The sequence below is a fragment of the Cricetulus griseus genome, chromosome 6 (assembly GCF_003668045.3).
Source record: "Cricetulus griseus strain 17A/GY chromosome 6, alternate assembly CriGri-PICRH-1.0, whole genome shotgun sequence".
In the NCBI taxonomy this organism is placed as follows: domain Eukaryota; kingdom Metazoa; phylum Chordata; class Mammalia; order Rodentia; family Cricetidae; genus Cricetulus; species Cricetulus griseus.
In genome coordinates, this window is record NC_048599.1 from 146,465,282 (window position 1) to 146,478,801 (window position 13,520).

The 13,520-nt window shown below is 43.5% G+C and overlaps 1 protein-coding gene across 6 annotated transcripts in view; it reads right to left on the bottom strand.

Moving 5' to 3' along the window:
* Positions 1–9,480, bottom strand: part of Gapvd1 (GTPase activating protein and VPS9 domains 1) — a 73,535-nt gene extending 64,055 nt beyond the window's left edge. For 2 of the 6 annotated variants that reach the window (XM_027423722.2, XM_027423724.2), the window contains exon 1: positions 9,059–9,309. The gene's annotated coding sequence lies outside the window, so the exon portion shown is untranslated. Of the gene's footprint in view, positions 1–8,442; positions 8,461–9,058; positions 9,310–9,346 lie in introns of those variants that run through there. The other 4 variants (XM_027423721.2, XM_027423720.2, XM_027423723.2 and 1 more) reach the window with 4 other exon arrangements.
* Positions 9,481–13,520: the final 4,040 nt, after the last annotated feature.

The following is a 13,520-nucleotide window of genomic DNA, read 5'->3' on the forward strand; positions in this document are numbered from 1 at the left end:
AACAGAAATCCTGTGACTTCTTGTTTCAGTTTTGGCACTGGAAGCTGAACCTACAGTCAAATGCATGCTAAGTATGTACTCTGCCAACATTTCCAATCTAGAAGGTAAGTATTCTTTCTCCTAAACTGCTATTCATTTATTGACTTGGATGGGTGTCAGGGAACACATGTGGAAATCAGAAGTCAGAAAACAGTCCGTGGGATTCTGTGTTCTCCCTATACCATATGAGTCCTGGGATGGAACTCAAGCCCTCACTATAGGTGGCAAGCACCTTTACCCACAGAGCCATCTATAAGAATTCTTTTTTTTTTGGAGGGGGGGGGGACAGGGGGGTTGGACAGAGTCTTGACATTCTTTTTTCAGGAGAGGGGGTAGACAGAGTCTTAAAAGTTGCTATGTAGACCAGACTGGCTTGGAACTCACTATGTAGACATCAAGTGATCCATTGCCTCTGTCTCCCAAGTTCTGAAATTAAAGGTGTGTACCACCATACCTGATACTTAACTATTCTTAATTACAACATAGCTGAGAAAAGTGAAAATAATTTAATTTCCCAAGATTAAATTAGTAAACATATAAAGTTAAGACTAGAATCCAGTTCTTTTTTTTTTTTTTTTGGTTTTTTCCTCCCTAATGCTGGTATTAAAGGAGTGCACCACCACAACCCTTGGCTAGAATCCAGTTCTATCCAGTTTTCAAATTCGGTTTCCCATAGCTATACACACACAATCAAATTCAATCTCAATCTCAATCTCTCTCTCTCTCTCTCTCTCTCTCTCTCTCTCTCTCTCTCTCTGTGTGTGTGTGTGTGTGTGTGTGTGTGTGTGTGTGTGTGTGTAACCACTAAAGGCATTCACTGTCTCCCAACTGTGAGTGTTTTAATTTATGGTCAAGGTTACCACTACTCAGTAGAATTGGTACTTGTTGGGAAAAGGAAGATGGAAGAGGCTAAGAGAGAGCAGAAGGATAAATGTGACTATAACGTAATAAAAGCATGTATGAGATTACCAAAGAATGAATTAATTGTAAGTAAATTACTGCCACTGCCTCACTCTTGAACAAGGTCTCATATGTAAATCAGAGTGCAGACATTGCCCAGTTTTCTTGGAAAGCTTACAGCTGTCTGGCAAGGTAAGTTTTAGTTGGACTTCAGGACTAAATAATCTCAACACCTTCAGTTCTAAGAAGGAAGTGATAGGTGATGGATCAGCAGTTAAGAGGACTCACATGCTGTTCACAATTGTCTGTGTCCAGTTCTAGAGAACCTGACACCCTCATACAAACAGACATGGAGGCAAAAACACTGATGCACATAAACTACAATAAATAATTTTTTCTTTTTTTTTTTTGTTTTTTGTTTTTTGTTTTTTTGTTTTTTGTTTTTTCGAGACAGGGTTTCTCTGTGTAGCTATGGAGCCTGTGCTTCTACCGAAAAGAAACCTCCTGACCTAAAAAATCAGTTATCACTGGGTAGTGGAGAAACAAGCCTTTAATCCCAACCCTGGGAAGACAGAGGCAGGCAGATCTCTGCGAGTTCGAGACCAGACTGGTCTACTAAGAGCTAGTTCCAGGACAGCCTCCAAAGCTACACAGAGAAACCCTGTCTCGGAAAAAAAGAAAAATAAAAAAGAAGAAACCAACCATTAAAATGCCCTCATTAAAAAAAAAAAAAAAAAAAAAAAAAAAAAAAAAAAAAGTCCTCATTGGATTAGAGAAATGGCTCAGAAGTAAGAGCACTTGTTGCTTTTGCAGAAAACCTAGGATAAGTTCCCAGCACCCATACAGTGCTCCAAACTGCCTGTATCTCCAGTTCCTGGGAATCAGAAGCCCTCCTCTGATCTCCTAGGGCACTGGGCATTTATGTGGTGCATAAACATACACACAGGCCAATGACTCATACATAAAAATAAACCTTTAAAAGCAAATTAAAATGCCTAAGAAAAAGAACTCAATAAGTATTAGCTCTTACTTGTCATTGCTTATTATTATATGTTTTTAAATGATGAACAAAAACTCAGGGGCTGACTCCCTCCCCAAAAAAATATAAAAATAAAAATAGCCAAGCAGTGGTGGCCCATGCCTTTAATCCCAGCACTTAGGAGGTAGAGGCAGGTAGATCTCTGTGAGTTTGAGGCCTGCCTAGTCTACAAAGGGAGTTCTAGGACAGTCAGGGCTGTTACACAGAGAAACCCTGTCTTGAAAACAAAAACAAAAATAAAAAGGAACCAGATCCCCTGGAACTGGATTACAAACAGCTGTGAGCTGCCATATGGGTACTGCAAACTAAATCAGGACCTCTGCAAGAGCTAGCCCACAAGCTCCCCCCCCCCCCCCCCTTTTTCGAGTCAGGTTTCTCTGTGTAGCTTTGGAACCTATCCTAGCACTCGCTCTGGAGACCAGGCTGGCCTCGAACTCACATAGATCCGCCTGCCTCTGCCTCCCGAGGGCTGGGATTAAAGGCGTGAGCCACCAACACCCGGCACACAAACTTCTTATAATGGGAATGTAGCTCAGTTGTAGACTGCTTGCCTAACATGTGCAGGGCTCTGGATTTGAGCTAAAGGACCACAAAGGAAAAAGAAAAAGAGAAAAAAAGCAAGTAGTTAGTCCAAATAATTGCTTGGGAGGGTACTATTTATTGGCTCTGATCCTGAAGTAAATGAAAAGAGCAACTAGCCCTTGGCCCCTTTTTTATATTTTCATTTTTCTGGTTTACTTAATCCTTCAAGAATCATAAAAAAAATTATTAATAAGATATACATTAGTAAGCAAAAGAAGGAAGAGAAGAAGAACTGGCCACGTTTTGACAACATGCTTTCTACTAGTCTCTGTGTGAGTGTACCAGCATTATACAGGAGCAAGACTAAGCAAGCACCTTTCTGGATAGACAGATAATGAGCTGATAGATAATGAGCACAACCTTGTCTTAAGAAAATAGCTTATATTTTATACTAAAAAGCTGTATAAACACATACACAGGCTTAAGCAGAACTGTGGTCTACATTTGACTTTCGTACATATCACACTCACACACACACACACACACACACACACACACACACAGTGTTTTGTTTTTGTTGCTGTTTGGATAAGGTTTTTTGAAACAGGGTCTCATGTAGCCTTCAAATTCACTCAGTAGAGAAGGCTGGCATTGAACTCTTGTTCCCCTTGCCTCCAGTATTACATGGCTCATATTACAAGTATATACCACAAACTGGACATGGTGGCACATACCTTTAGCCCAGGCATTTGAGAGGCAGAGGTAGGCAGACCTGAGTTCGAGGCCAGCCTAATCTACAGATCCAGTTCTAGAACAGCCAGGGCTACACAAAGAAACCATGTCTGGAAAAATAAATAAATAAACAAACAAACAAACAAAGACCCACAAGTGTACACCACTACACCTGGCTGTAAAATCATGTAATATGCTTTTCTCTCAGATTCATCTTCACACTCAAAAAGGCACAGAATGGAGTTGGGCAATGGTGGTGCACACCTTTAGCGCCAGCACTCGGGAGGCAGAGGCCAGGCTGGACTATAGAGTGAATTCCAGGACAGCCAGGGCTACACAGAGAAACCCTGTCTCGAAAAAACAAAAAAATAAAAATCATACTTAACCCTTGAGATTCCTAGAACATGTAACCAATTCTCCCCAATATCTTCACCCTTGAAAGAATGTTAAAAAGAAATGGATATTATGGCATCTACCTATATAATCCCAATATTTGGCAGGATCTCAAGTTTGAGGCCAGTTGGGGCTACATTATGAGACTGTGTTCAAAGAAAGTAAAATGGAAGAAATGAAAGAATAAAGTAAATGCCCTAATGCCAAGATGTACCTGAGAAAAATTTAAACATTTCTGCAAATATAGGGGGTAATTTTTAAAATAAACTGCAGTTTGTCATATTTAAAAAGTAACAAAATTCATAGTTAGCAGCACCAACGAAAAGAATATATCCTCACAATCTCCAAAATACTATTACCAACAGTATTTGTAAAGTTGTAGGTATTGTTGTCATCACTGGAGAGCAGGTCAGCATCCTCAGTGGAACCAGCTGGTACACATAAGAAATGACAGCAGGAAAGAAGGCACCAAGAGAATAGGACTCACTTCCTTCAGTCTAGGATGTAAACCAGGCATGGTGGCACCAGCACTTAAGAGTTCGAAGCCAGTCCTGGCTACGGCTACATAGTGATTTCTAGGCCTGCCTGTGCTACTTGAGATTATATTTCAAACAAACAAGGCAAAGGCACACACAATAATGTAATTTAAAAAAAAAAAAAATTCCAAACAGGGGTTCTCTGTGTAGCTCTAGCTGTCCTGGAACTCACTCTGTATACTAGGCTGGCATGAAACTTAGAGATCTGCCTATCTCTGACTTTTGAGTGCTGGGATTAAAGATATGTACAACCACACCTGTCTTTAAAATTGCAAACAAATAAGTAAATAAAGCCAGGTGAAGTGGCATGCCTCTGTAATCCCAGCACTGAGGAGGCAAAGGCAGACAGATTGCAATGGAAAAGCCTGGTCTACTGAGGGAGTTCCAGGCCATTTATTGCCACAGAGTGAGACCATTTTATAAATAAGTAAATAAATAAACAAACAAGTAAAATCTGGAATGTGACACCAGGCCTGGTGGAACAGAGCTGCAATCCCAACTATTTGAAAGGATGAGTCAGGGGGAATCTTATCTTCAAAGACAGCTTGAGCAATTTAGTGCATCTCTATCTCAAAATAAAACATAAAAGGAGGGTTAAGGTGAATAAACTTACTGCTTCACATGAGGCCTAGGTTCAATCCCCAGTACCCTTTAGAAGAATTTATATGGAAAAATCATAAACCAGGGATGGTGACTGCTGCTTGTAAAACCCATTATTTAAGAAGATGAGGTCCCCCAAACTGCCATTGCATCTCTGAGGCCAGCCTGGCTACAATGTGAGAATCTGGCTCAGAGGGAAAAAAAAATGGGGGGGAGGGGTAGGATTAAAGTACTCAGGAGACAGAGACAGGGGGATCTCTGAGTTTAAGTCCAGACTGCTCTACAGATCAAGTTCCAGGACAGCCAGGGATACACAGAGAAATCCTGTCTCAAAAAAAAAAAAAAAAAAAAAAAAAAAAGCTGCACCATTTATCTGTTTTCTCATTTCTCTAATTCAATAATAATACTAACAATATACCTTCTAGAACTACTTTTCTTCTTTTTTTTTTTTTTGGCAAAACAAAATTATATCCCTCAGCATGGAAAGTGATAGTAATAATTAAGAAAAAACAAAAGGGTTGGTGAGCCTGAGACAAGTTCCAGGAAAGCCTGGACCACACAGCAAGACCCTGCCTTCAAAAACAAGCAAAAGAAACCTCAGCAGATCAGAAAGCACTTGACCTACAGACCTCTCTTGTTTCATTTCATGATCATGGGAAGGTAAATCTAGCCAAACCCTCTGTGGCATCATGTGCTAGTAGGTAATGCCCATATGAAAACAAATGCTCACAGAAGAACTGTACAGTGCTTGTGAGATAATTTCATATCTGGTGACCCAGGCATAGTGACTGATGCTTACAATCCCAACTCAGGGTTAGGAAAAAGGATAAGAAGTTCAAGGACAGTCTGATCTATATAGGAGTTCTAGGCCAGCCAGGGTTACATAGTGAGACCTTGTCTTGTTTTGTTTTGTTTTGTTTTTAAAGACTGGGTTTCTCAATCGGGCGTTGGTGGAGCACACCTTTAATCCCAGCACTCGGGTGGCAGAGGCAGGTGGATCTCTGTGAGTTCAAGACCAGCCTGGTCTACAAGAACTAGTTTCAGCACAGCCTCCAAAGCCATAGAGAAACCCTGTCTCGAAAAAACCCCCCCCAAAAAAAAAAAAAAAAAAGAGAGAGAAAGATTAGCTCATTTGTCCATGGACTGTTTTACTGAGCACCTGCTATGCATCAGCCCTTATTCTAGAACAGCAGTGAAGACAATGATACTGTTGTCATGAAGATAGCACATAAGGGAAGAAAAATAATTAAACCATTCAATATATATACATAACAACAGATGGAAACATGGCAAAAAGAAAACAAAGGAGTAGGGGACAAAGATGTGATGCTTTGTGGTCTGCCTAGGTTACACAGAAAGTTCCAGAACACCCTGGGCAACTTTTGTGAGACCCTGTCTCAAAATGAAAACTACAGAGCTGTGCATAAAGACAGCTCCGCAGTAGAGCACCTATCCAGAGTGCCTGTGGCCCTGAGTCTACTCTCAGCACTACCAGAGTGCCAGAACATGAGAAATTTTAAAGAGGTTGGTTTTGTTTTTATTTTGGGGGGGGGTACTTGGGGGGGGAGTTGAGACAGGGTTTCCCCATAGCTTCAGAGCCTGTTCTGGAACTCGCTTTGTAAACCAGGCTGGCCTTGAACTCACAAAGATATGTGTTTCTGCCTCCTGAGTGCTGGGATAAAAGAAAGATATTCATCAAAAGAGAATGTTTTAAAAGATGACTTACCAACTTCCTGACTCTATAATCTGTTTATTTTTTGTCCTATATGAAAAAATAACAACCAAAGACACATTACAGCAGTTGAGCCTGCTATTTTTCACTTAAAGAAAGAAAAACAAGGATCTCTTCCTATGTGAAGTTCATACCACATTCATGATTTTAAGAAAACCATAAAAAAGGGTCTTGGCCTTAAAGCAGTAGATCGGTTGCCTAGCACCTGCAAAGCCCTAGGTTCAAAGCCCTAGGTTCTATTCACAGCAATGCAAAAACAAGAAAGAAAGAAAGAAAGAAAGAAAGAAAGAAAGGAAGGAAGGAAGGAAGGAAGGAAGGAAGGAAGGAAGGAAGGAAGGAAGGAAAGAAGGAAAGAAATTTATTTTAAGAGAAGGAGGGCTGGGGAGATGGCTCAGTTGGTAAAGGGCTATCCACACATGCCTGAGGCTTTGAGTTTAGATTCCCAGCACCTATGTAAAAGGCCAGTGCCTGTAATTCTACACTAGAGCTGCAAAGACAGAAGGTGAAGCTGCTAGTTGGTGGTGGCACATGCCTTTAATCCCAGCACTTGGGGAAGCAGAGGCAAGTGGATCTCTGAGTTCAAGGCCAGCCTGGCCTATAGAGTAAGTTCCAAGACAGCCAGGGCCACACAGAGAAACCCTATCTCGAAAAACCAAAAAGTAAAAAATAAAATGAAAAGACAGAAGACATTCAACATGAAACTCTGGCTTCCAAAAACACATGAACATGTACATACCCACACAACATGCACAAGAAGGAAAGAGAAAAAGAAAATCAGCAAATACTAAAATTTCCTTCCACAGGCTTAAAGGGCTTCTACTACTTAAAAGTATGGGTATGCCTCAGCACAAACTCAAAAGGCCAAATGCTCACTTCCCTTTCTTCAGCACAGTATTTTGCTGACTCCCCAGTATACTATTTGAAATATCTACAGTCTGGTCATCTTTCAAAACTACTACTCTGCTGATTCATATGTTAAAAAGAAAAGCCAGGAGTGGTGGCATACACCTATATCCCCAGCACTTGGAAGACAGAGGTAGAAGAGCTACAGCAAGTTTGAGGCCAGCCTGGTTGGTGTACATACCCAGTTTTAGGTCAACAGGACAATTAGGTCCTTAATTATAACATTGCTTTGTATGTATATGGTCTCACTCTGTCTGCTTTTCCCTCCTCTGCTTTCTTAACTTCTCCAAAGTTTTTTTTTTTTTTTTGCTTTTGCTTTTTGTTTTTTTGTTTGTTTGTTTGTTTTTGTTTTTAACAGCTCTGGCTGTCCTGGAACTTGCTTTGTAGACCATGCTGGCCTCCACAGAGATCAGCCTGCCTCTGCCTCCCAAGTGCTGGGATTAAAGGCATACACCACCACTGCCCAGCTATTTCTGGAATTCTTAATCATTTCGTGCCATGGATCTACGTCTTTGATAGTCTGGTGAAGCTTAAGGTCCTCTTCTCATATTGCTTTTAAACGTAAAATTCGTGAGTACGGGCATATTATGAAATAAAAAATTGACATGTACAACTATAGCATATTACACTAAGATATAACGGAAACCCACAAACTCAAAGAAATTGATCGATAAACAGGCATGGTATTTTAAGATACCTCCAACTGTAAATGTGACACAAAAAATATCTGTCATTTTTATTGGCGGCAAACTCACAGGACTTGCTAGTACTATTGTGGTTTGCTGCCTGCTTTCATAACTGAGGGCAACTGTCAGTTTCAATTACTGGTTTGTAAATAAAGGTGTAATTTTACCATCATTCTCGCAAAAGGTCTAGGTACATTCTATCTACAGTCAATCCACTAAGGAACCGCGGGGCTGGAAACTCTAGTTCCAAGCACTCATCCCCTATTGCTCAAACTCAAAATTTGCATTTTATTAAGCTTGGTTTTACTACACGTTAAAAACGGAGTCCTCCTTGTACCTTCCTCTCATCTGACATCTCACCTTCTCTCACTTTATGTAGAATTATGCATCGAATCCCGTTCGTTTCTGCGGTCTGCCCAACCAGCACCCGCAACACTGAAGGAAGAGAGGTAGAAAGAACGGACACTCGCAGACCACCCCCGCCAAGTGCACAGACGCCAAGCCCGGCCGGCGCGCGTTTGCGGGTGCACGGCGTCACCAGCCCGTCAGCCCGTCCGGCGCGTCACTGGCGGCGCTGCGAAGCCATTCGGTCCGCTCCCGGCTCCGCACCTCCGTGTCTCCGCGGCTCGGCTGCCCACCTGCGCCGGACGCCCACGGAGGCGACCCGCGCACTGCGCCCCTGCCGCCGCGTCGCGCTGCGTCCCATCCCCCACGCGCCCCGTGTCCCCCGCCTGAGGGCGCCGCCGGGGCCCGCACACTGCCGCCTCTCTCTCCGCAGGGCCCGCCGCGCGGCTTCCCGCCGAGAGTCGCCCGGCGCGGCGCGGCGCAGGCCGGGGGCCCGGGCCCGGGGCCCGGGTTTCGGGGCGGGGCGGGGCTGGGCGGCCGTCAGGCGCGGGCCGCGGAGCTAGGCCGGACGGCGGAGCTGCCCAGCCGGGAGCGGCGCACGCGGCGCGGGCCGGCCGGGACGCGCACTCACCGATGAGGTCATGCGGAGGACGGCGCCCAGGTCCCCGCCGGACGGCCCTCTCGGCCTCGGAGCCGTCGCCGTCGCCGTCGTCGTCGCCGCGAACTGCCACCGCCGCCCAGAGCCGCCACAGATCGCCAGTCGGTTCCCTGCCTCCCGCGGCGGCGCTGCCCCCTCGCCAGTGCGCGTGCGCGGTGCCGCGGGGCCCCCTGGGATCGGTGGTCCGGCCAGCGGCCGCCCTTCCGCTCCCGGTAGAGCAGCTTGCTCGGACCTGTCCGCCGCGGAGCCACGCTTTCTCACCTCTCAGTGTACCTGGTGCTGGAGAAGACGTGTGGAAAGAAATGACACTCCTCACTTGCCCGGGACATCATCCAATCATCAATTCTCTTCTTCTCCCTCTCCCTCTCTGCCTTTCCCGTCCTCCTCCTTTCTCTCTCTCCCTCCCTCTCTTCTCTCTCTCTCCCTCCCTTCTTCCCTCCCTCCCTCCCTCCCTCTCTTCTCGCTCTCCTCTATCCCTCCCTCCCCTTCCTCTTACTCTCCCTCCCTCCTTCCCTTTCTCTCTCCACACCCATGCGCACATTCCTTTTCAGTTAAAAACTACGTCACTTGGGTGGTATCTTCATTTTTAGTATTAAATCTAATTTCCCACTTGTCGTTTGGTCGATTCTTATTGTAAACCATACAGTTACTTTAAATATGTTTAAATTTTGTGTGTTTTTTAAAACTAAAATGGCACGTAACGAGCCGTTAGCAGAAGCGAACTGTCACAGAAATCTTAGAATTAGAACATACCTTAAAAGTCATAGGTGCAGCTCCCGCGCATGCAGGGCCCGCGCAAGTCGCAAGTTCAGCCAGATAGCCTTCCTGTGTCACTTCAGAGGTCCCGATATCAGGCAACTCACAACCTCTACAAAGTGCAGCGTGCTCCACTGTTGGACAGCTCTAAAGGTTAGAAAGACCTGCCTCCTGCAGAGCTGAAGTCCTCTTTGCTAGTAGTTAGGCTTCCGGTAGCAAGGATTGGTTCCCACTGTGACAGCCCTTTAAAATATTGAAGACAATGAATATATCCTCCAACACCAGGAGTCTAAAGTCAAAGGAGGGGGGAGGGGGCCAGGGGAAAGAAAACTCATCTTCCAAACTATTTCAAATGTAAATCAGATCCCAGACTGTTTTCCATCATTCTTCAGTACACCTCCTTAAAACTGATCAGAATTTAACTGGCACTGGGTGGTGGTGGTCTTACACTCCTTTAATCTCAGCACTCCGGAGGCAGAGGCAGAGGCAGGTGGTTCGAGGCCAGCCTGGTCAATAGAGCGAGTTCCAGGACAGGCTCCAAAGCTACAGAGAAACCTCGTCTGGGGTGGGAGAGGGACGGGGACCGACTTAACTGGCACAGTAGCTCACACTTGTAATCTCGGCATTTGAGAGGCTGAAGCAGGAAAATTGCCAAGAGTTCAAACCACCATGAGCTACACAGCATGTCCAGGCCAGCCTGCCTATCCTGTGAGATCCTTACTCAAAAAAAGAAATTTTTTGACAGAATTTGCTTCCTGTTTGCTACCTCATTAAAATAGCATTGTGAGTACCTAGCTGGCCAGATGTTATTGGCACCATGTTGCCATTCAACAGAGTCAAGAGGTGAGTTCAATTAAAGATTATCAGTTGGGTCTGTTACATTGTACAAAGCACCAAGAAGATGAAAAAGCAAGTGGGTACAATTTACAATCTAAAGTGGAGAGGTACTCCCATAGATTAAGAATGTAACAATAAGCTAAATTATGAAGTACTATGAAGAATTACAAAGTGCTATGAGATTTCTGAGGGGAAAAAAAAGACCTCATTAAATTAAGAAATCAGGACTCAGGCTGGGATTGGTGGCCTACAACTCTAATCCCAGCACTTGAGTTTCAGGATAGCCAGGGTTGTGTAGAGAGACCCAGACTCAAAACAAGAGAAGAAAGGAGGAAGAGAAGGAGAGGAAGAGAGAAAGAAAGAAAAGAAGAGGAAGAAGAAGTTCAAAAGCTTCAGAGCACATAGATAAAGGAAAGTCTTTCAAAGAAACAAAAGAAGACCAGGTAAAGGCATTTGCCACCAAACCTGACCACAAGAATTTAATCCCAAACACCCTACATGGCTGAAGTTTGAGAAACGACACCTACAGTGTCTTCTGACCTCCACTGTGGCCGGTACTTGTCCCCTACATAAATGAATAAATACATAAATAGATGGTGTGTATGTGTAAGTAAGTGTGTAAATAAATACATAAATAAATATGTAAATGCATAAATAAAAGAAAGAGAGGGTAGGGCAGTGGTGGTGGTGCACAACTCTAATCCCAGCACTCAGGAGGCAGAGGGAGGCAGATTTCTGTGAGTTCGAGGCCAGCATGGTCTATAGAGTGAGTTCCAGTACAGCCAGGACTGCTACACAGAGAAACCCTGTCTCAATAAATAAATAAATGAAAAGGAAAGGTGCTAAAGGATCTTAAGAGTCATGAAGGAAGTAGACTGTGCATTGTAAGTGAAAAGAGAACAGGAATGTTCAGTTCCTGTTCTGTCAGCTACACATGGAGAGCCTGAACTAGATGGGCAGCTTTTATTCTTTCCACTCAGCATTCTTAAGGAATGTAACATTCTTACCAGAACCTTTCTTACAGGCTGTGGAGTAGCTACTACACTCTATGCATTTTGCCTGTGGGAGAGAAAAATAGGGTCACAATAAATTTGGGGAAAATGGTCAGAATTTAGTAAATAGTGCTAGTACTGCTCTGTGGGGCAAATCACCTGTACTTTCTAGAATTTGTCATAGTGATTTTTTTTTCTTACTGTTGTTTGGGTGTGGTGGTTTATACCTGTAACCCCAGCATTTGGGACTTAGAGGCAGGAGAATGGAAAGTTTGAACCAGCATGGAATATTTGAGGCTTTTTCAAGAATAAATAAGTAAATGAACAATGAGTTCTATCCAAGGACATTTTCTTCAGCCAACCATGATATACAGGGATGTAAAATTATTTATCCATGGTAACAAATTCTCACTGAATCTCTCTGGGCATGATGATAATACATGTAATGTCAGTGCTCAGGAGGCTGAGGCAGGAGGATCACGAGTTTGACACCAGCCTAGGCTGTGGGGCAAGACCTTGTCTCAGTTGACCCAACTGTGATAATTCATACTAGATCCTCATTAGTGTTCAGATATTCCTACTCCCAATTCCACACTGTCCATATAAATACTGTGCCTCAGAAACACAGCAGCAACAAACTCAGAAATTAAACTGTTAAAATCATTGCATTCTTTCCTGTGTGCCTAGCCAGTCTTAGAGAAGTAAGACAAAACAAACAAACAAAAACTGGGTGATCTGTCAAACTTCATTATTAATTAGATGTGTTGAATTAAAAAAAATGAGGTGGTGGTGCATGACTTTAGTCCCAACATTCCAGAGGCAGAGGCAGGTGGATCTCTGTGAGCTTGAGGCCAGCCTGGTCTACAGAGAGTTCCAGGATGGTCAAAGCTACACAGAGAAACACTTCTCAAAAAAACAAAACAAAGCAAAAAATTGACTAAAGACATAAAACTTTGTTTTAAAAGGTGCTTTAGGGCTGGACACGTTATCTCATGCCTTTAATTCCAGCATTTTGGAGGCAAAAGCAGGAATGCTGTAAATTCAAGGTGAGCCTGATCTACATAATGAGTTCCAATACATAGTGAGATTTTTGTTCTCAAAAAAAAAAATGTGAAGAAGGAAGAAGAAGAAGGGCCTGGTGGCATACTCCTTTAATCTCAGTAGCACTCAAAGTGGTAGAGGCAGGCAGAGCTCTATGAGTTCAAGGCCAGCCTGGTCTACAGAACAGGTTCCAAAATAGCCAGGGTTGCAAAAACAGATCTTGTCTCAAAAAGACCAAAAAAAAGGTTGTTGTTAGTTATCATTTTATTTTGTGTCTATGTATATGGGTGCACATATGAAGGTCAGAGGACAGCTTGTAGGAATTTGATACATGGTAGGACCTGGGGCTAGAAACTCAGGTCATCAGGCTTGTCAGCAAACACCTCTACTTTCTGAGTCATCTCTCTGACACTACTATCACCAGATGAAGGTCTTTTTATTGTTGATTTACTTATTTACTTGCAGTGCTGGGGATGGTACCCAGGGAACCCAACCTGGAGCCTCACACATGCAGTACAAGTGCTCTATCTACTGCTGAAGGCCTCACATCAGCCTGGCTTGATTAAAATCAATAATTAATCCCTAAAGTCAGAGAACCTCATACTATTAACCATTATTAACCTGGAACTCCATTTATTATCTAGAAATAAATATGCATTTGCCTTTTTAAAAAGATTTATTTTTATTACTTTTTAATTATGTGTGTGCACATTAGTGCAGGTGATCAAGGAGGCCAGAGGTATTGATTGGATCCCCTAGAGCTGATGTAACAGACCGCTGGGAGCCAACTGATGTGGGTGCTGCAAACC